The 21,182-nt window shown below is 60.2% G+C and overlaps 1 long non-coding RNA gene across 1 annotated transcript; it reads left to right on the top strand.

The window, feature by feature from the left end:
- Positions 1 to 15,466: 15,466 nt before the first annotated feature.
- On the top strand, positions 15,467 to 20,135 carry LOC141574175 (uncharacterized). The gene is made up of 2 exons (XR_012500861.1): positions 15,467 to 16,264; positions 17,040 to 20,135. It is a non-coding gene; the product is annotated as an uncharacterized LOC141574175 (long non-coding RNA).
- Positions 20,136 to 21,182: the final 1,047 nt, after the last annotated feature.

Consider the following 21,182-nt stretch of genomic DNA (forward strand, 5'->3'; position numbering starts at 1 on the left):
GTAACCAGGGGGCTGCTGGCGCCTGCAGACTTGAGTCTAATTGTGCAAACATGGACTCACTCTCTTCGCACTTGAGTTTGGGCTGGACGGCGTCCCCGGCCTCATGCTGCCTCTCCCTCCTACACTGCAAGCCCTCCAGGCCTTGAAAGTGTGTTTATGATTTCCTAATGCCCCTTCTGGCTGCCCCACGGGACAGGTGCCAGCACGGGACTGAGGGAGGCGGACCGAGTGGTGGGACAGAAGCTAGCAAGCAGAGGTCTAACAGGTTCTGTCTGCAGCCCCCCAGCTGCCGGGTGGACGCAGTGTCGGGGCAGCCCTGACGGGACGTCCTGGGAGGGCGACGCCAGGCGGGCGTCCAGACCATGCTCCGCCGCCCCGCAGCCCGTCCAGCTCTCCTAACGCTCCCTGCCAGGGGGAACGTGCGCTCAACTTGTTTAGCAACACCTTTTATCGTTTTGCTAAAATCTTGATAGTTGCTCTCATGAGCAACGATTACAACAAGTTTCCACTTCTGCCTCCCACTGTTAAACACACGCAACACGGGGTCACCCTCCCCAAAGCCGGCCACATCCCTCGGCTGCGTTTAACCTTCAGGCACAGAAGTCCTGACCCCTGACCCCACCCGACCTCCACCTGGAAGAAGACCGAAGACAGCCGTGGCCCCTCCTCTGGCACCGTCACCCAAGGCTTCCTCCCGCCCGCCCTCCAGAGCAGAGACCCGAGCCTCCCCGCCCACCAGCCAGCAGCTCCGGGTAGGCTCCGGCCCTTCGCGTGTCTTTGGCGCTTGTCTTTGGCACTTGTCTTCAGCGCTTGTCTTCAGGCATCAAAATAGCAGCTCCCCTCGGGCCTTCGCCAGACACTTCCCCACCCCCACACAGAAGAAGGTAAACATCCCTGCGTCCTGGACTTCAGCCAGCTTTCAAAAATAACGCAACTTCCCTCACTTTCAAAGAGACCCGCTCTGCGACGCCCAAGCTCAGGTGTCCGGCCCTGCAGGGCTGCGGTCCGGGGCTGACCTTCCCTCCGGACCCTCCAACGACACGGCCGGCAACGCTGTGGGCTGAGGAACTAGGGCCTGCTGTCTGTTTCCTGTAGTCTGGGCGGCCGAGGCCGAGGGGCTGTGGGTCCCGGGGTCGGGGAGAGGCTGCTGCAGAGGACAGAGGTGCCACCACGGCCACAGCAGTGCCAGAAAAAGGCTCAGCGTGTCTCCACACCGGGCCTCTTTGTTCGGCTCTGCCAAGTGTGTTTTGAAGTCTGCTGGAAACGTCTGGCTTCCTGCTTCGGCCTCCTCGGCCCCCGTTTTCTTGCCCTGGGGGCGCAGGCCTGTCGGCACACACAAGCCCGGGCACCGGGAGCAGGAGGAGCAGGGCTCTGTCACCACGGCTGGCAGTTGGAAGCGGAGCTGCGGGGACAGAACAAGGCCAGCCTGGCAAACCTGGCCCCGGTCCCCCCAGACTCAGGGCAAAAACTTGTTTCTCCACCTTTAAAATCGAGGTGACTTACTAGGTTATTCTGCCTTGTGTTTTCAAGTTACAGATCTTCCGTGCAAACTTCCTCATGCTGTGCTTGCTACAAAATCGGTGCATTGTCAGCATCTTCATTGTGAAAAGCGTGTGTCCATGCTTTCTGTGGCTTCGCCGGAGCTGGGCCACAGCAGGCACGGAGGATGGCCACAAAGTGTGGGCAAGGGCTGATCTTATTTTTTTCCCCTAAACCCAGGGAAATATGCTCTGATTTTTGAAAACTGAAAACCGTGAGACACTGAAAGAAAATGAACGCTGACTCCGCTGGTGTGTTGGGTCCCCAGCCACTGAGTAGACCTGAGGCTTTTAGTCCTTCAGGTCAGAGAACAGCCACCATTCAAGCTCAAGGAAAAGAAGATACGAATAAAATCCCAACATTCTGAGCCCCAGATGCTCAGCTCAAGGGCCAGGCAAACCAGCGTCGCCTTGGGTCTCACCCCCAAGGGCATGAACAACTTTATTAGAAACGTTCACTTGACAAACTTCCGCTGAGCACCTACTGTGTGCTCTGCACGCAGCCCTAGGGACTCGACAGCAAACAAAGCCCACAGGTGCCAGGGGCTCACGTCGCTTCGAGTCTGGTCGGCATCACCACGGAGCTTTTGTAGAAGATTCTGTCAGAACTGGTGACCAGTTCCTCTGGCTGGAGCCACGGCCTCGGGGTTTCTGAAAGCGTCTCAGGTGAGTGCTACCTGCGGCCACAACGGGCGAGAAGCACGGAGGAAGGCCCCTGGAGGAGCTGGAAGCACATCGGCTTCCATTCCAGTGGGAAGGCAGGACGCGGTGGGGTTGGAGCCGAGGGGCACCACGGTCCCATTACCACAGTCCCATTAAAGTCTGAGCGCCGCGTGCATACTGGCGTGGGGAAGGCGGGCCAGGGGACGGAGGGCAGTGAGAGCGAGGACAGCTCCGCGGGACGAAGCCCTCAGCAGACAGTAGAAAGTGCGTCACAGGGAGGGAGTGGGTGTCAGTCACACGCCCAGGGAACCCGCTGTGTGACTTAAATCCTGGAAGGGGAAAGCGCTCGGCCGCGTAGGGTCGTCGGGACTTTTCTGAGGCCGTGGGTCCTGGGGCTAAAGCCTGGAGAGTGTGTGGCTGGTGGCGCAGTCCAGCACTGGGAGCAGCACCACGGAAGTCGTGGCCACGGTGAGTCGCCCGGCCTGGTCTGGAGCCGGACAGGGGACTGGCCGGCTCATCCTGGGCGGTGGTGAGAGGTGCGGTGAGCAGACGGCAGGGCCGGGCGCGGAGGGGCCTGGGGAGACTTCTGAGTAAGGAGCGTGGGGATGGGGGGCACGTCCCACCCTGCAGGGCATGTCGGGTGGGCCTGGGAGGGAAGGGGAGCGCAGGAGTCCAGGGGGTCGCAGCGGACGTCTCCCCGCGGGTGACGGGCCCCCAGTACAGAAGGACGTTGTGCCGAGGGGGAGGGCCACCTATGCCAACATTTTTAAGGAGACGATGGAGACCAGTAACTAAACTCGAGGGAAGCGAGAGAAAAAAGAGTCGAAGGCCACACGTCTTGTCCTCAGGAGGGTGGGCGGGCGGCGCGGGCAGCCTGCTGGTCTGGTCATGGCGGGGCCATCCTCTGGGGGTCCTGGCATCACTGAAGTGACTCAGTTCCACTCCTTCTCTCCCGCAGATGACATGCTGCCCTCGAGCCTCTCCCCCAGATTCCTAGCTACCCAAAGATTCCCGTGAAGGGTCCCCTGCCCTCTCCCAACGCCCCCTTCCTACCGAGACCTCAGTCTGCCCCGGCCGCTGGCACACAGTAGGTCGTCTTGTGGTTTAAATGATAGGGATTCCCCCCTGGCCATCTGGAGGCTGGAATCTGAGATCCAGGTGCGGGCAGGACTGGCTCCTTCTGAGGCCTCTCTCCTGGGCGTGTAGACAGCCGTCTTCTCCCGGGTCCTCCCAGGCCTGCCCCGTGTGTCCATCCCTGTGCGTCGCCCCTCAAAGGGAGGCCAGTCATGCGGGACTAGAGTCCACCCAAGACCCCTGGACCCTGAGTATCTCCGTAAACTTCACTCTTAACCCGGCCCGACAGCCCTCCCCCCACCCGGGGTGCACACTCTGCTGTTTCCGCAGCTGCAGGAAGCCTGCAGACCAAACCCATCTGCCTTTGACAATCAGCCCTTTGATACCACGGGGGGCTGTCCTTCAGTTGTGAAAGACGCCCCAGGATCCTGCGGTCTCGCTAACTGCACAGGTTGCAAAACCCAGGAGACAAGGATGAAGACAGTGGGGCGACTCGCCAGCAGCCCTTTGAAGTGTGCAAGCCGGGCTGCCCCCCTCCTCCCCTTACCCCCTCAGCCCGTCCTGCCCTCCAGGTGCCAACATGGGGCTTGGCGAAGCAATGAGAGGCAGGGACAGGATGGGTCTTTAGCCGGGACGCAGAGGAGAGGCTGGCCCACAGCCGGGAACTCAGCAGCCAAGGGAGGCGGGGCTGGGGGTCTGGTGGCGGCGGAAGGACCGGCCTGGGCTGCGCCGGTGGGGACGAGCCCGTCTCCACACCAACCTTCATTTTAGCACCTGGGCGGAAAAAAGTCTGTTCAGAGTCTTGGCTTACTTCCTCCCCGCCCTTGGGGGGGCTGCCCCTCCTCTGGCCAGGTGCCCCCAGCCCCCAGGGCAGCGAGGAAGGTGCAGAGGGGTATCCTGTTATTCGACGGCTCAGAGCGGCCGCTTCTGGGACTTAGCGGTGGACTCTCGGGGGGGCGGCTGCGGGGAACGGGGGAGACCAGGGACCCTCCCGTTGTCGGCAGGGATTGGTGGGGAGCATGATGCCAATGTGGAGTCAGAGCACTGAGGCTCGAAAACCCAGGCGAAGCCGCGAGCCTCCGGGCACCCCAGGCGCGGGTCTGTGGCGTCTCAGGAGACCCGTCCTCACCCGTCACGTCCGAGCGCCTTCAGTCTCGGTGCCCGACCTTCGCAAACACGGCATGGAGTGTCATCACAGCAGACAGCCCCAGGGGGCCGGCCGGCAGCAAGGCTGCGGCTGTGCCCTCACTTGGGTCACCGGGAAGGTCACTGCCAAATCTACAAGGGCCCGCAGGGCAGTGAGCTGGTACCTGAGCAGCTTAAAATACGATGCGCGGTCCTTTCCTCGCCTTCACCCACCTGCGAGCCCCTGGCGGCAGGTCCGAGGTCTGGAGAAGGGGCCCGTCTGCCACTCCCTCGGGGTCTCCCGCCCTCACTCGCACCCCTGATGCCCGTCCCGGGAGGAGGCTGCTGTGGGGTGAGCACGGGGGCCCAGCTGTGGAGCCGCCCGGTGGGGCTGGTCAAGGACAGACAGACGGTGCAGCGGGACGAGGACCTGGCACAAATCCTCGCCGTGTAAGTGCTGTGATGTCAGGGCTTGCCCGTGTGCACCGTTGACCGGGGGGACATGAAGGGAATGACAACCAAAGCTCTGGGAACCCTGGGGCACAGAGTGGGAGCATCTGTGGGAAACAGCCTGGCGATTTCTAAAAATAAAAACCATAGAATTACCGTAAGATCCAGTACTTCTACTTCTGGGTCTGGACCCAACATCATTGAAAGCAGGGTCTTGAGGAGATGGCAGGAGCAATTCAAGTGCCATCAACACGTGATGCCCCTCCACGCAGTGGAGTGCTACTGAGCCTTCAAAAGAGAGAGGCTCTGACACCTGCTGCGCCACAGACACACCTCAAGGACTTACGCCCAGAGAAACTTGCCGATCACAGAAGGACCAGGACTGAATGATTCCACTGGGACGAGGTCCCAGGAGGAGTCCGAGTCATAGACACGGACAGTGTGGGGTGGGGCGGGGGCTGGGGGAGGGGAAGGGGGAGTCAGGGTTTAATGGGGACAAAGTTTCAAGACAAAAACGTTTTGGTCACTGATGGTCATGGTTGCACCACAACGTGAATGTACTTAATGTCACTTAACTGTCACCTAAAATGTATAAAATGGTACATTATGTGCATTTTACCACCATTAAAAGAAAGAAAAAGTCCTTGCTTTGTGAACCACACACAGAAAAGAACACAAAATCTTGGAGATTCACTTTTGTTGCCATAAGAATTCAAAGCGGGAAAGGCCGGGCCGGGGAGGAGGAGAGGGCAGGGGGCGGCCGCACAGGGGCTGAGAGGAGCCCGGACCTCAGTGACGGAAACAGATGGCGCCTTGGGGGAGGGGACGAGGCACATGGTTTCTCTCTGTGCGTTTCCTGCTCAGATTTCCCACTTTGCTACTCAGAAGAGACCCAGACTCACAAAGGGCCGAAGAGAAAGGTGCCCCACGCTGGTCCCAGGAAGGCTGGTGGGTCTGGGTGGCCGAGGACTCCCGCATCCTTGGCGCCTGTTCTCCCCGCACCTGCTTCGTGTTTTCTCCCCCCCGTGTTTCTACACCTGTACCTGTATCTGCACCTGTCTCCTTTACACCTGTGTCTCTGTCTCCATCTACACCTGTGTCTTTATCCATGTCTGTATCCAGACGGTTTTACCTCTAAAATGCACATTCCCTGAAAGCAAAGAAGAAATTTTTCTACAACCACAGCACAACCATCCACACCAGGAGATTAACAACAGTGTGAAGATACAACACTGCTGACCTGTCCACAGAAATGGTCAAGATAGTCAGTTTTATGTTATGCATTTTTGCAACAACGAAAGAAAGAAAGAAAGAAAGAAAGAAAGAAAGAAAGAAAGAAAGAAAGAAAGAAAGAAAGGAAGGAAGGAAGGAAGGAAGGAAGGAAGGAAGGAAGGAAGGAAGGAAGGAAGGAAGGAAGAAGGAGGAAGGAAGGAAGTAGGAAGGAGGAAGGAAGGAAGTAGGAAGGAAGGAAGGAGGAAGGAAGGAAGAAGGAAGGAAGAAGGAAGGAGGAAGGAAGGAAGGAGGGAGGGAGGAAGGAAGGAAGGAAGGAAGGAAGGAAGGAAGAAGGAAGAAGTGGGGAGCGGGAGAAACAGCAGGGAGCCTGCGCTCCAGGGCCTGACGCAGGACCAGCCTCTCCTGGGCTCTCGGGACCTCAGCGTTTATGAGGAGAACGACCGGTTACCTGCACGGGGGCCCGGAGCGTGGGGCATCTGCTGCTCCTCAAGGCGGGGCTGAGGCCGGGGGCTCCGGGCAGGAGCCCCGCGGGGACCTGGCGTTGCCGTGTCCCCACCCGACACCGGCTCTGGTCGCCTGGTTGGGGTCCTCAGGGTTTTCCCCGGGCAGGTTTCTGTTTTCTCTTACAATTTATGTGCATTCTGTGGTGAAATACTTTGAGAGCAGGCACGCTCTCGCTGTTTATCGAACGTTCACCCCCGAGTTTTAGCTGCATGGTGATTCCTGCTCGAGCAATCATGACGCTTTTGGCTGCCAGGTGGGCTCTCTGGATTTCTCTTTCCCTTCTCCAGTTCGTAGCTGCATTCTGCCGTGAGGAAGACCTCCCACCTGCTCCCGTGTATGTGCTCATGTGTTGATTTGCCTCCAGATGAGCTCACGGACTCTGATTTTATTCCGGGGGTGTAGTCTGCTCAGATGCTCAGGGTACCTGGTGTATGGCCGGGAGGAACCCCCAGCCCGGCTCCTGCGTCCTGTCTCGTGTCTCGTCTTTGAGCAGGGCCTCACCTTCTGGCGGAAGAAGCAACTCCGGCCCGTCTTGGACTTGCCCAGCCTGGAGTCTGCCGTTCCTGCAAGTCCTGGATCCTCCCAGGGCAGAAGCTCACTCGGCAACGTAGGACCTGAGTGTGAGATACGCTGCTTGTTCCCAGGTCTGCTGGCCCCTCAGTCCTCGCCGCAGAGCACAGGAAGAGCACGCATGTCTGTGTGTGTGTGCGTCTATGTATGTGTCTATGTGTGTGTGTGTATGCATGTGTGGCTGTGTGCATATGTCCATGTGTATGTATGTGTGTCTGTACATGCGTCTCTGTGCATGTATGTGTGTAGATGCATATATGTGTGTCTGTGTGTCTATGTGTGTCTGTGTATGTGTATCTGTACATTTGTCTCTGTGTGTGTATGTGTATATGTATGTCTGTATATGTGTGTGTGTCTGTGTGTGTGTGTGTGCGTATGTGTATATACATGTATGTGTGTGTACATCGCCCCATGTAAATATATGTCTCTGTCTGGTTGCATATTAGCAGCCCCGACTAGGCCAGCTGCCTGTGGCACCAGCACAGGGGTGTTCAGGTCTCCAGCTCTCGTGTTTACCGTGATCTTCTTGGGCAGTGAGAAGCCTGACTCCCACCACCCGCCGTGTGTCCACCCGCTTGCCTCAGCCCCGGGCATCTCCACACCGGTTTCTCTTTGGCCCCTGCCAGGCCCTCTCCCTCCTCCCCTGGCAGGAGCCCTCTCCAGCTCCCCCTGGCCCTGACCACACCCCACTGTTGCCTCGTTGGCCTCCTCCAATGTGTATTTTTTACATAAAATTAAAAACTAGAAGCCAAGGGAAGGGCGGGTGCTCTAATTTGAACACAATTCTGATGCTAACAGAATATTTTCTTCTCCAATTTGTGGTCCTCAAAAGTATGTGGAAAAAAGGGTAAGGAGGGTAAGAGGGCTGGGGGTGTGGTTCTGGGGGATTGTCTGTAAGCCGCCCCCACCCCCCAACTGACAACCCTTTCTCCAGAACGACTGCCTTCCAGAGCTTCCCTTCGACCACTGGAACTAAAACACACAGAATTTATATTGGAGGATTCCATGGCAATGATTATAGGACGTGTCATGGGTTTAGTGTGAGCTTTCTCAGTGGAAAATTCCCTTTAGCTTAACTGTGTGCATTAGACAGGACAGACCAGCTTAGCTGCATAACAAGCAAGCCCCCAATCTCCTGAAATAAGAGCGCTTTTCCCTTTTCCGCATCACAGGCGCCTTCCTCTGACGGCCAGGCTGCCCAGATCACGTGGCCTCCCAGGTGGGGAGGAAATGGAGGAGCCCCACAGGCTGGAGCTGCCTCTCCTGTGAGTGACAGGTGGCCCAGACGCCCGCCCACCCACCTCTCAGACTGAGTTATCGCAAACGTCTCTTCAAATGCGTTAAAATGGCGGGGGAATGTGGCTTGGAATTAAGGGAACATGTTATTACTAAAACCTCTTAATTCAGAGAGAAGGTATGAACGTTCATTTCAATTAGAAATTTGGCAAATTTGTGTTGTATCTTTAAACTTACAGACTTTAAACTCATGCATGTCTTTCTCATTGTTTCCTTTTCCTCCAGCCAATGCTTGGCTCAGACGTGGATAAACGCAGGCTCAGTGTCGCCATCAAGCTGCACTCCTTGTCAAGGACCTCGGGTGCCTGGGGGACGTCGGCTGCCTTCTCACAAGCAAACTCTCCCTCTGCGGGCAGTCCGAGCTCGGCAAGGACGCGTCCAGACCGTGTGTGTTTCTGTCAAGCGTGAGACCCTAGTGACTCCCACTTAAAGAGTTTGCCTCATAAAGTAGATGCAGGGCGACCTAATTCTAGGGCAATTCATCTATTTAAGGAGCAAATGAGGGGATTTAGCTAGAAGTGGGCGTGAGGATGCTCCCCCAGAAGTGAACGGCGGGGCCAGCCCCAAACGTGGTCCCAGGCCCCCGGTCTGACCTCTCTGTGCCCTGCTCTCTGGAGCCTGCGTCACCGCCGGGGGGCTCTCAGAGAACTCCGTGTAGACACTGGGAAGAGAAAGCACACCTCCTAAGCGAGAGGCTCCGCGTCGGCTGTGGCTGGGGGCCCGTCAGGGCTGGGGAACGGTGTCACCCTGCAGGCTGTGAGCCAGCACAGAACAATGGAGAGGCCGTGTGTTTTTGTACCAGTGATTAATGAGGAAAACGCACACTGTTTACGCTGGGCGGTGCCAGCTCGGGGCGGCGTGTGGGTGTGTGGGGCCCTCTGTAGTGGGAACCAGCGGGTGAGTGTGGACGAATCACTCGGAGAGGCCCTGCCTCACCCCTCCTCCCAGGGAGGCCGCACACACGGGAGAAGCGTGGCTTGGCCGGACCGACCGTGTCGTGGCCTCCAAGACCCATGAGCATAGTCTTCACACACAGGGGTTAGAGGGACATTGGACAGACTTGTGTGGACCCCGCCCCAGGCCCTGGGAGGCGGCATGAGGTCAAGGAGGAGGCCCATGGTCAGGGCCACACCGCCAAGCACTTCCGTCCACCATCTCACTGGTTCCCCTCAGTAGCCCCGTGAAGGAAGGAGGCCAGGTGTCGCCCTCCCCTTCCAGGTAGGGAAACACCGAGTCAAGGGCCAGCCCGCAGGCAGACCGCGCAGACTCTGGGCGCTCAGGCTCCAGAGCCGTCCTGTGGTTCTGGGTCTCTCTGCTCAGCACAAAACTGGGTGCCTGCGGGTCTGGGTCAGAGGGCAGGTGAGGGGTGGGAGCATCCAAGGAGGCTGTCACCGCTCCAGGGCGACCCTCCCTCCCTCCTGGGCTCAGACCCCGTGCTGTCGGGCCCTCCAGCTTCTGGGAGAGCCAGGCACCTCAGTCTTGAAAGACTTCTGGTTTAAGTGTGTTGGCAACTAATTTGATTTGTTTTTACGTCACACACTGGAGCGAGATTTGGTTTTCTGGTTGCAGCCGTGGCCCTGGGGTGTCCCAGGGCGGAGAGGCAGACGAGAAGGGGAGGCCAAGACAGGGAGGGGCCCGAAGGAGAGGACCAAGCGTGAACGTCCCTCGGAAAGGTGGAGACCCGAACACAGGAGGAAACAAAGGCGGGGACCAAAAGAGAGCCAGCCCCGCCCTCCTGTCCTGCAGAAGAGCCTGCTTTCCGACGTAAATGACGGAAACGAGCCGCTAAAGATGAAGGCGGATGAACTGAGAAGCGGCTGCTGGGCCAATCGTGTGTGAGAACTTCCCTGAGAACCTCAGTCACCTGAGGCGTTAGTAACACAAAGAAGACAGGGAGGCAGCAAAGCAACCCAGAAACCCTGTGGCCCTGCATGCGCTGCACGCTGGGCACATGGGAGGTGCTGACCGCTGTCACTGTCAGGTCAGGAAGCGGGTCCCCAGGCCATGAGCGAGTTGCCTGAAGCCACCCACAGGAGTCTGAGTCAGAATTCATCCTTTGAGGCACTTTGCTGTGCCCCCCGACCTGTGGGGGAAGGAGGTCCCAAGACTGGGGGGTCCGGCCCCCACGGGACTCCTGGCACTCCTGGGGGCTTCCCATGACTCCCCCCTCTAACCAGAGTGGACAGAGTCTTGTCCAGAAACACAACGATAATGGACTTTATCGATGTCTGGTCGCCCACTGATTCCCTGGGGAGTGTTCTCAGCAAGTACCAGTCACGACCCTTTCCTCCAGGAAGCCCAGGGGATGAGTTTACACGGAAGAGCAAGAGGAAACGAGGGAAGCCCAGGTCCGGGCCCACCCAAGGTGGCGGCCGGGCCACCAGCCCCACTGCACACGTGGGGGTGGAGGGGCCACCCCTTCGGTCTCCCCAGGGGCCTGCAGATCCCAGGACATGCATTTCAGCGAGCAACCCCTCGTCACATCGCCCCGATGAGCAGAGGTGTGCAGTGACAGGGGCGGGGTCCTCAGTCTGCAGACAAAGCCTGGGTCCCCGGTCTCCTGGGCACCGGCGTGCGGTGCTGGGAAGCTGGCAGCTGCCGTCAGCAGTGCCTGGGCCTCGTCTCAGATGGGGCAGGTTAAGCCACGGGGCAGGGGCGGTTGAAGGAAATGCAATGTTCCCCAGGCGTTCGTTTCTTCAGTCACAAGCTAGAGGAACGCACATACGAGGCTTGTCTGAGGCTGCACAGGCCAGGCAGGTGGCTCGGCCGGGATGGGCCTGGGCACGTGGCCCAGCAGAGGCGCTGGGTTAGTTCCACAGCTGTTAAGTAATGACTTCCGATGATTTATCTAGCGTAATTTACACAGCCGCCCTCAGAAACCTGTCTCAGTGCGTGCTGGGCCTCTTATCTTGAACACGCACTAGCTGGTGAACAGCACAGGGAAAGAGCTGAGAGCAGCTCAGCGAAAGGATAAGTCCCACGTGGAAGGAGGAGGGCCGGCCAGCGCGTGAGCCCTGGAGCCCTGCACGCGACCCTGCGACGGGGACATTTCCCTGCGTCTCCCAGCCACCGTGTCCCGGCGGTGCATGCCGTGACGACCACGGGCACTTGGCGCCTTGTTGGGGCCGCTGGTCGTAGGCAGTGTGTGGCAGAGCCCTTCCGAGCTTCCAAGGCCCATAAAGGAAAGCCGCTGCCGAGGCGTCGGCGAGACCCTCCCACGGGGCAGCTTGCTCCGTGACAGACAGCGACCTTCCCTGTCGCTCTCCGGGGTCTTCACAGACGCCGCTTTCAGGGCCTGGACCTGGAGCCCGCACCCAGATCCCAGGGGCCCTGCCCATGGGAGACCCCCGCTCAGCCTCAGGGCGGAGCGCCGCCTCCTCCTCCGGGAGGCCCACGGCTGGCCCAGGCCACGTAGGCCTGAGGAAGCCTCCTCACCGCTGAGCAGCACGCGAGCAGACCGGCCACGTACAGCAAGAAGGACTCGCAGGAGTGGGTTTCTGGGAGGTGGCCTGTTTATCACAGAGCAGCTTTGGAGGAAAATCTCACACTGTCTGTGAGTCTGGTGTGTTTGGGGATGTGCGTGGGGGTGTGTACGTGCGTATGAGTGCGTATACATGTGTGTGAGAGCGTGCATGTGTGTATGTACGTGTGGTGTGTGTATGTATGTATACACACAGGAGCGTGTGTGTAATTGTGTGTGTGCGTGTGCTCATACGTGTGTGTACATATGCGTGTACGCTGAGGGGTATACGTGTGTGTGTGGCCGACTCAGCCGACTCCATCCCTCGGGTCAGCAGAGGGAAACATAATGAAGGTGACACAGACACAGACAGACACGCGGGCGGAGGCTGTCTCCATCACAACAATCTTCAAAGCAGAAACAACTCAGGCCAATGGTGAGGCCGCCAGGAAGACCGAAGTCACCCTTTCCTGATGGGACAGTTTCCCGGGCCCTTCTGTGGGTTTAGTGGTGCTCTGTGTGCACACGTCCTAAAAGGCACTAAGCAGGCCCTGAGACGGTGTCTGACCCCCGCCCGGGGGAGGGCTTCCTTTCCCAGGAAAGGCGCCTCCTGGACGGGAGGCCTGCAGCCAGCGCGAGGTGACCATCTCCCTCCCGCCGCGTGCGTGCTTGTGCACGTGTGCACGTGTGCACGTGTGTGCCCGTGTGTAGAGCAAACGCCGCCCCGTCTGACCACAGGCGACCTCCCACCAGCCCGCACACACGACCTCCTCAGAGGAGAGCGAAGGTGGTTTCCTGCACTTCCGACATGAGCACTTCACTAAACGGCCAGTTTCCACGTGTCAGGCAGCGCTGCGCAGGGGTTTCCATGCCCCGTCCCGGGAGGGCCTTCAACACGGAGCCTCTTTCTCTTCATTGGCTCGTGTTCGTGGGCGGCAACACTGACCACCCCTGATCCCTGGAAGGTCAGAGTGGCCTGCCTCCCCCAGACAACTCCCGCCGGCCTGTCGCACCGAGAGCTGAACGCTGACTTTGAAGGAGCGTCAGCCACCCGTCTGCAACGACGTAACTGAGCTGCCTCGTCCCTGGTCCTCGGCAGTGACTGGCACCTTTTCTCTGTTTTCCACTTTTCAGAAGGTACATCGCTCGCAATCCGCTGTCTCAAGCCGTGGAGAGAGGGCCCTCCCTCACGTGTCACACACAGCGGCCAGGGGTGGGCAGGGACAGGGACAGGGAAGGGACGTCAGCCCCGGGTCCCCCCTCAGAGCTGGCCTCGCAAGGGTCTGCTGGTGAACTTGGGAGACCCGCAGGCGTCGGCAGGCTCTGTGGGGCTTGTCCTCCGGGGCCTGCGGCCGTCTGCTCTGCCGTCCGAGGGCCTGGCCCTCCAGACGGTCCCCGCTGTCCTCCGTGACTTGACACTGGTCCCCGGGCCCTGCCCCCACCCCACATTATCCTTCAGATGCTTGAAGGCCCTCGGAGTGCCCGGGCGGCCCACCAGGACTGCGCCGCCTTTAGCGCTGGGCGTCTCACCTCCTCACCCCAAGGCCGCCTCCCTGGGCAGCTGGTGACACCCCCGAGAAGCCGTAGCCCCCCCACAGCCAGCGGGGGGCAGGGGAGTGGCCCAGGCTCCAGGGAGCACCCAGCTAGGGAGCCAGAAAACAGCCCCCGGCCTGCACGCCGGGCCCACGAGGCCTCCGGCCGTCCCAGCAGACGCCAGCTCGCGGTGACTTTCAGACTCTACGTGGGCGCCTTCTCGGGTCTGGAGCCCCATCTCCATAGCATTTCCGTTTCTTCCTCCAAAAAGGGCAGATGAATCCCAACCAAGCAGGTTTGCTCAGGGTCCATGCGCACTGGGAGCCTCAGGAGGCCCCCTGCCAGGCCCGCGCACGATGGGAGGACCGGTCCCAGGGCACGGCCTGGGCAGTAGGGACGGGCAGCGGGGATGGGCAGGGGTGGCCGCCGTGGGCAGCCCCGGGTCGGGGGCCGGGCGCTCTTCCCCTTTTCCCAGTCCGGGGAGTGAGGTGCACGTCGGTGGGCTCAGGGGTGAGGATGGGGTCTCAGGGTGGAGACACCGGGGTGTGGCAGGGGCTCCGTGACCGCCATGCTGACGCTGGGGAGGCGACGTGTGCACGCAGGGACGTGCTGAGGGCCTTCGGCACCTCTGGGAGTCACCACAGCGGCAGGCAAGCAGCGGAAGTTGGGTTTTTAACGACATCACGGTGACTCAGTTGCACACGTGTGATCTTTGTCCTGTTCTTTTCATCACGGGCTGTTGCAGCCATTGAACATGGCTCCCCGTGCTGCACAGCAGGACCTTGTCGTTCATCTGTTTCATGTACAGTCATGTGGCCTGTGGAGGAGGCTGGTTTGCAAAGAACGGTGGAAAGTGTGGGCGTCCCCACGTCAGGCGGAGATGAGAGGCCTGGGCCGGAGGGGAGGCAGCGCCTGACGCGTCCAGCCCAGCTCCCCAGCCTCCTCCTGCCCCCCGTTCCAGAGGTTCCCCGCAGCTCAGGTCACATGGGGCCCCGAGGGTTCACGCCTCAAACCAGACTCTGATGAGGCAGACGCTGGGTTTATCTTGGCAATACCCCACAGGTGGCGAGTTGAACATTGGTTAACTTAAGTCCCTTGCTCTGCTCCCAGAGCTTGTTGGCAAAGTGCGCTGTCAGTGCCTGTCCCGAGGTCGCTCGGTGCTGGAGGACGGCTCCCAGGGGCAGGAGCGGGTCAGCGGCGACACGTGCAGGGGCAGCTCTCGTGTCCCCTCGGCCTCCTCGTCTCCCAGAAGCGCGAACATTTGATGGAGCAGAGGTGGAATGAACACGTCAACTTCCAAACGCGTCCTCTGCCCAAACCAGCAGCACCTGTTCGGGTCCTCATGCGCAGCTGAGCTTGGAACTTAGCAGCTGTGTATCTTTCCCACGCACCCCTCATTCAGATCATTTCAAATTTAGGACCCAAGTGCACTCCAGTGAGCTTGGGCGACTGTCCTCGGCTGTGATGACCCTGCCTCTCCCTGCTTGTCTGTGACGGGGACTGGGGATCGGGCTCAGGAGGACAGGCTGCGTGCTCCCTACGTTCGTGCGTGAAGTCCAGGCTGAGAGACGAGTCGGGCGGTTTCCATGGATAGTTTGTTGCTTCGGGTCACCAGGTGGATGAGGCCCTTCTCCCGGCTCGGAGCCCCACCCACCTGTGCCCTGAGGAGGAAAGAGGGCCGGGCAGGAGGGCTTCGGGGCAGAGGTGCAGGCGCACCGTGAGCCCGTGTGTCCACGTATTGTCTGCGGCCACTTGCTGCGCGGCGGGGTGAGCCGCCTCCGCAGAGACCAGCCAAAAAGATTTCCTCTCGGGTCCTTTCCGGAGAAGACTCTGCCGGCCCATTCTGACCTGCGCCCAGTAAAGCACCAGGAGAAGGCCCGCGCGGGCTCTGGAACTTTCCTCATGACTAAGGCGCTTCGGGCTGGAAGTTTCCGGGAGTGGCACGTTTGGAGTTCAGAGAATGTTATCAGGAGCTGTTCCCTTGACCAACACGGGGGCCTCCTTAGATAAGCTGCGAGTCGATTCTTGGGCTCCCCGCCGGGGACCTCGTGTTTTCGGGGCTGGGCGCGGCCCCGCTCAACTCTGCCCCAGTCGCCCAGGCGGGTGGAGGGGGCCCCGCTCCCGCCTCTGCCCACGGCCCGGCTCTGCACGGGCTGAGTCCGTGCCAGGTGCAAAACAAAACCTCAGAAAGGCGGCCCTCCTCCAGAAGCTTCCGGTCACACCTGCGCTCCTGGGGACCCTGCAGACAGTGGGCACTTGCAGCTCCCACCGAGAGGGCGGGAGCCAGGTAGAACACTGGGCTAAACGCAGCCCTGAAACGGGGTGAAGGTCAGCGCAGCGAGAAAGCAGTGGGAAGAAGGCCTTTTGCCTTCAGCTGCCGGTGATCAGGATGCATTTTACCCAGAATTTTAAAACGTTCCAGCAGGACATCAGTGTAACAGAGAGAACCACTTATCAGGTCCTGTGGCGGACGGGGCGTCTGGGGACAGCAGGGGGCAGAGGGTGCTTGACAGAGACACGCAGGGTCCCCAGGTCTGTGACTCCTCCCGCGTCCGAGCCCTGCAGGCCCAGCAAGTCACAGAGCAGTGACGGCCCCTGCGTCCTGATGTAGAAAGAACTGATCATGTGATCCAGCAAAGGGGCAAGGAGCACGAGTCAGCCCAGAGCAGATGCACACGGAAGAGAACGGAAAGGAACAAATCGGAGGGGAGATGACGGGGAGCAGGCCCCCCAGGAGAATTCCCCGCAGAGAAACCTCTGGGAACGCTGCCGCGCTGTGCCCCGCGGCCCCCGTGGGACCCTCGGCCTGGCTGGGCAGGTGGGGCCGGCTCCCTGAGGCCCTCCCACAGGCCCAGGGCGCGGGGCCCCGAGGGACGCGGGGTCGCAGTTTCCTCCCCTGCGAGGGCTCTTCCGCACTCTGCCGGGGGGCCTCTCTGAACCTGCCCCGATGCAGGAGGAGGGCGGGCCAGACCACTGGGAAGGACAGACGTCCCACCGCTGCAGCCACTGCCCTGACCCCGGCCACACCTCGGGGAGGTTCACCTGGGGCGGGAGGCCCCACCCAGCTCGCACGGGGTGTGACCTGCCCCTGGGTGCCCAGCAGCCAGCCAGGCCACTCACTTCCCACCGGCCTCCAGGAGGCACCTAAAGCAAACCCACACTCTGGGCGGGGGCTGCAGCTCCAAGCTCCTGCTTCAATAAGCTGCTTTAAGGTCATCTTGGTGTCTCTTCTGAGGAAGCCGGTTGGGGACGTCGAGGGCATAAGCCTGGCCCCCGCTGTGCACCTGTTAAAACCGCCCGGGCCTCCCGCCCCCACCCTCAGGACCAGCCGCATGAAGCATCCCCCAGGGCGCTGCCGGCGTTGCCCCCCGGGCGGAGGCAGCCGCTCCCTGCACTTCCTGTGTCACACTCGCAATTGGCAGACTGGGAACACCTGACAGGCGCAGGGGGCCGGGGGGAGGGGCTGCAGCGCGAGGGGAAGGAGCTACACTTACCTCCAGCCGTGGAGGGACCGCCGGCCAGACCCCCGGACTGGGTGACTGCTCAAGCATTAACCTTTTTTTTTTTTTTTTTTTTTTTACTGCAAATACCAGTGTGGACCAGTTTTGAGAAGGAGCTTGTATGAAAACTGCTCTGCCGCTCGAGAACTCTGATGAAGAGGCTCCCAACACCTTGGCGGTGACGAGGCCCTGGGTTCCCGAGACGGTGAGCGTGAGTCCGAGCGGCCTCACAGTGCTGAGCGCGGCCGCTGCCCCCGGGGGCAGAAGCGGCTCCCACCCCACCCCAGCTGGGGCACCTGCAGGCCTGGGCCCCGAAGGAGTGAGTATCGTCGGGGAAGGAGGGCTCCAGCATCCCCGAATCCCCCTCTCTCTGCACACCCGCTGCCTGGACCACCGCTAAGGCATCTCACATTCGGACCTGGGGAGACGTCACATCTTCCCTGAATGTGACTGTCGCTGACACCAAGGGGTCCAGACCGAGCAAAGTTAGAGCAGACTGCGGCTCTGGGAAGTCCGCGTCATGAGCCAAGGAAAGAGGCTGATCCGCCAGAACAGTGAGTTTCGGCTGCGCTGGCCTTGCTGTTTCCTGCAAACCATGGTGTTGATGCAGGGCTTCCCAGAGCAGGGCATCAACTCTCAGAACAAAAGTGACAGGTTCTGACCCTTCCTCCAGCAGGAGGCCCCTCCCCAGTGCCCACACCACATGAAACAAGTGTGTGGGAGCAGCACAGGGCAGGACTCAGACAGCCGTCGGTGCCCCTGGGCCCCAAATCCCCCAAACGCGCCTGTAAACATTTTAAGCGCCGACACTTCTTCAGTGAAAACAGCTGATTGTCTCTGAAACCTCTGACACGTGGTTTCTAGAAGGGGGTCATTTTTCTGATGAAGGAACAGGTCTGAGACCAGCAAGTGACCCTGGAGACAGCGGGCTTCAGCCCTCCGAGCTGACGGGCAGAGACACGAAGCAGTGGGAGGGCACTCCGGCCCCCACCCAAGGGCCGCTGCTCACGGAGCGGGTGACGGCGCAGGGCACCGGGCGGACCGGGAGCGGACCGGGGCCTTGAAGCCCGCTCCTTCCTCTTCCGCTGGGCGTGTGGCTTTGCACTTCCTTCCGCCTTACTTCTGTCCACTTTAGCCCGCGAAGTGACATTTTCATTTCATTTCGTGTCCTGTTCTGAGTTGGTGCACCCCCAGAACTCCCCCATCAGCGAGCCACCGCGAGGGGGGTAGTGTTTCTCACGGGAGCAACGGTAAAGTCACGGCTGCGTTTCTAGCTGTGAGTGCGGCCTCAAGCCAACCCCGTGCAGGAGCCATGACACTTGCAAGAGGAGGACTAGACAACCACAGGCCTTTCAAGCACTGTTCACGGCTCAGCCTCGATGACCTCATCCGTAAAGCAGGTGCAGCAGCAGCCCCCGTGACACCGGAGGACTCGTGAGGAGGTGTGAGTGGTGCTCTCTGCGCCGGCGCTCCAGACGCGCCCTTCAAGGACCAGACGGCCCTCACCAGCCACCCTACTTGAGACACTGCCTGTCTGCTCTCGTAATCCTCACGACAGCGTCAAGTCGGGGAAGTGTTACTATTCTCATCATAAAAATGAGCAAATCGAGGCCCAGAGACGCAAACAAGGTGTCCGCAGCACGTGGCAGGAAGCGACCAAGCTGCCGTCTTGACGGAAACGGCCGACCTCAGGGTCCACCCTCCCCGCTCCGGGTCTCCAGGAGAGCTGACGTGTGACAAGCAAGGCAGATACCACCCCCCTGAAACAGGGGGGTCACTGTCCATGTCGTGCAGACATGACACCGTGCTGTGAACATCGACTCACCAAAGGCCGCATTTTGCCCCATTTTGCCACTGTGCAGGTGAACGCGGCAGAATCTGAACGTGCTGGTCACGGCACTGGCCCCCGTCCGACAGGACAGCACATGCAGTAACTAGGGGCGCTTCTCACAGTGTGTGACCCGTGTTGTCCTAAAACGCGGCCCAACCAAGTTTGAGCTCAAGTCCCTTTCTTCTGAGAAAATTTCTGACTCAACCCAAATGGTCTAAGCGTATTGTGTGGACTTGGTGCTCCCCACCCCTCGAGGTTGTTCAGGACACCTGAGCGGGTGTTTTGCTGCTGAAGTCATGGTTTTGACCCGTGAAAGATGTGAAGTGTCCTGACAAGGACAGAGAAGGGAGGACGGCAGTCATGCCTCCAGCCAGCGGCGTCAGACTTCAGTGTCGGAGGCATTTCAACACCGTGTCATTAGAACTCTCAGGAAAATAGGGGTCCAGGGGAAATTCCTTAACTTGAAATGCAAAGCTACAAACACACCACGACCAACAAAGGGCTTCCTGCGTTTTCTCCTCTAAAGCTGGAAACGCCCAGACGGGCGTGCTGTCTCTGAGTCGTCACTGCTCGGAGCTGGAGGCCCGGCCACGGTGACAGAAGTGGAGGAAAGACCAGAGGACACCGCCAGCCGGCTGCCTCTTCCCCGCGGGGACGTGGGGGTGGGGGCGGGGGGACGTGGGGGTCGTGGTTTCCTGGAAACGTGGCTCGTGTGAAGACATCTCCTGGCTTTGTCTGCCATCTGCACGCGGGGCTGCTGGCCGCGGGGTCAGTGTTGGGTCGACGGCCTGGAAGCGCTTCCCCAGCCTGGGGAGCAGAATCCCCGAGGCAGAGAGGGGCTGCCCGTCACACGGGGGCAGGCGTGCTGTGCTCTGTCTCGCCACACATGACACCCAGATCGCCACCGGCAGTCCCTGCTTCGTCTCCAGGGCATCACCAAGGGTTACTCCAAACCCCACGAAGCCACATAACCACAGGGTTAACTGACCACTGGGCGCTGGAACTTCCTCTGCAAAGACCCTTCTCGCCGCAGGAACGTGCGCCAGGGAGCAGGTGCAGAAGGGCAGGGCCCTGACTCTCCAGCATCATGGACCAGTCCCTTCAACAGGGCCAGTCCGGCCCCCACTGTCCCTGCCCCTTGGGGTGAGCGGGGAGCCGGCTGAGAAGGGCCCGCAGCGTCTGTGAACACGTCTGTGACCACGGGGCTGCGATGGCGGCGGGGTTTCCACTTTCTCCTCGGAAGCCTGTCAGCTTTGCTTTCCCGCGTCTAGGTGATGTCACCAGGCTCATCTGATCTCAGATTTGTGTATTTCCTTGTTGTTTAGCGACTTAAAAAAATCTGTAATGATGCTTTTCTACCCTGATGTCAAGTTTGCTCTTACTAACGTCACCAGTCGGCTTCTGTCTCCTCAGAGTCTGGGGAAGTGGGGCCCTGCCGGGAATTCCCAGGGGAGACCTGCCCCCGGGTCCAGAACCCAGACAGACTCAGGGGCCTGGGGGCAGGACCCCTCCATTCCACGGGGTCTCTGGGACCCATCCTTCCCAGCCCCTCGAAGGTGGTTTGCAGTTCTCGGCGGCCCCCCACCGACTGCCCCGGGGGCCCCCGCCCGCCCCAGGTCACACTCAGACTCCCTGCCTGACCCCTGGAAGCAACCCCGCCTTTCTCGCAAGCTCAGCGCCACCTTTGAAAGCACGTTTGCTAACGTGTTCCTGGCGCTTAGAGACGTTTGCAGTTGGAGGGATCACAGACTACTTCCCACCACGTTTCTGGAACCAGAGAGCCTTCCTGAGAGTTGTTCTCGAAGGCCAGGAGTGACGCAGCTCTCGCCTCCAGCCTCTCTTTGCTCTAAAATGTATCCAAAGATTGACTCAACCTCCCATCAAGATGCAGCCATCGGAGCACGTCCCGGGTCGTGGGGAGGCCGCCTGGGACTCAGGAGGAACCCACAGCCCCTGCGTGGCTGCACCTTGGCTCACGGAGCTGGACGATGCGAGACACACAGACGCCCACGCGGCCCCTTCTCCCCTGAGCAGGGCGGCTGGACAGGACGGGGAGGAGCTCACGTCCAACACCATCCTTTCCACCCCAGGTGTCCTGGCCCCCGACCCCACGATCACGGCCCCTTTGGACCAGAGACCCACCCCAGCCCCCGTCAGGCATTCTCTTCTCTCTCCTTCCACAAGTTAAGTACTTGGGATTAGAAATAGTGACTCGCGACGGTTTCTCCCAAACCCCAGAGCAAGTCGCTGGCAGGACTGGCTTTTCACTCTGTCAACAAAGCGCTCATCAGGGCCCGACCTCATGTGCGCAAGCACGCGGCATACACACACACAACTACACACATGTACACACACACATCACACACAGGGACACACATACACACGTGCACAGGGCACACACAGAC

Source organism: Camelus bactrianus, chromosome 20, assembly GCF_048773025.1.
Source record: "Camelus bactrianus isolate YW-2024 breed Bactrian camel chromosome 20, ASM4877302v1, whole genome shotgun sequence".
NCBI lineage: Eukaryota > Metazoa > Chordata > Mammalia > Artiodactyla > Camelidae > Camelus > Camelus bactrianus.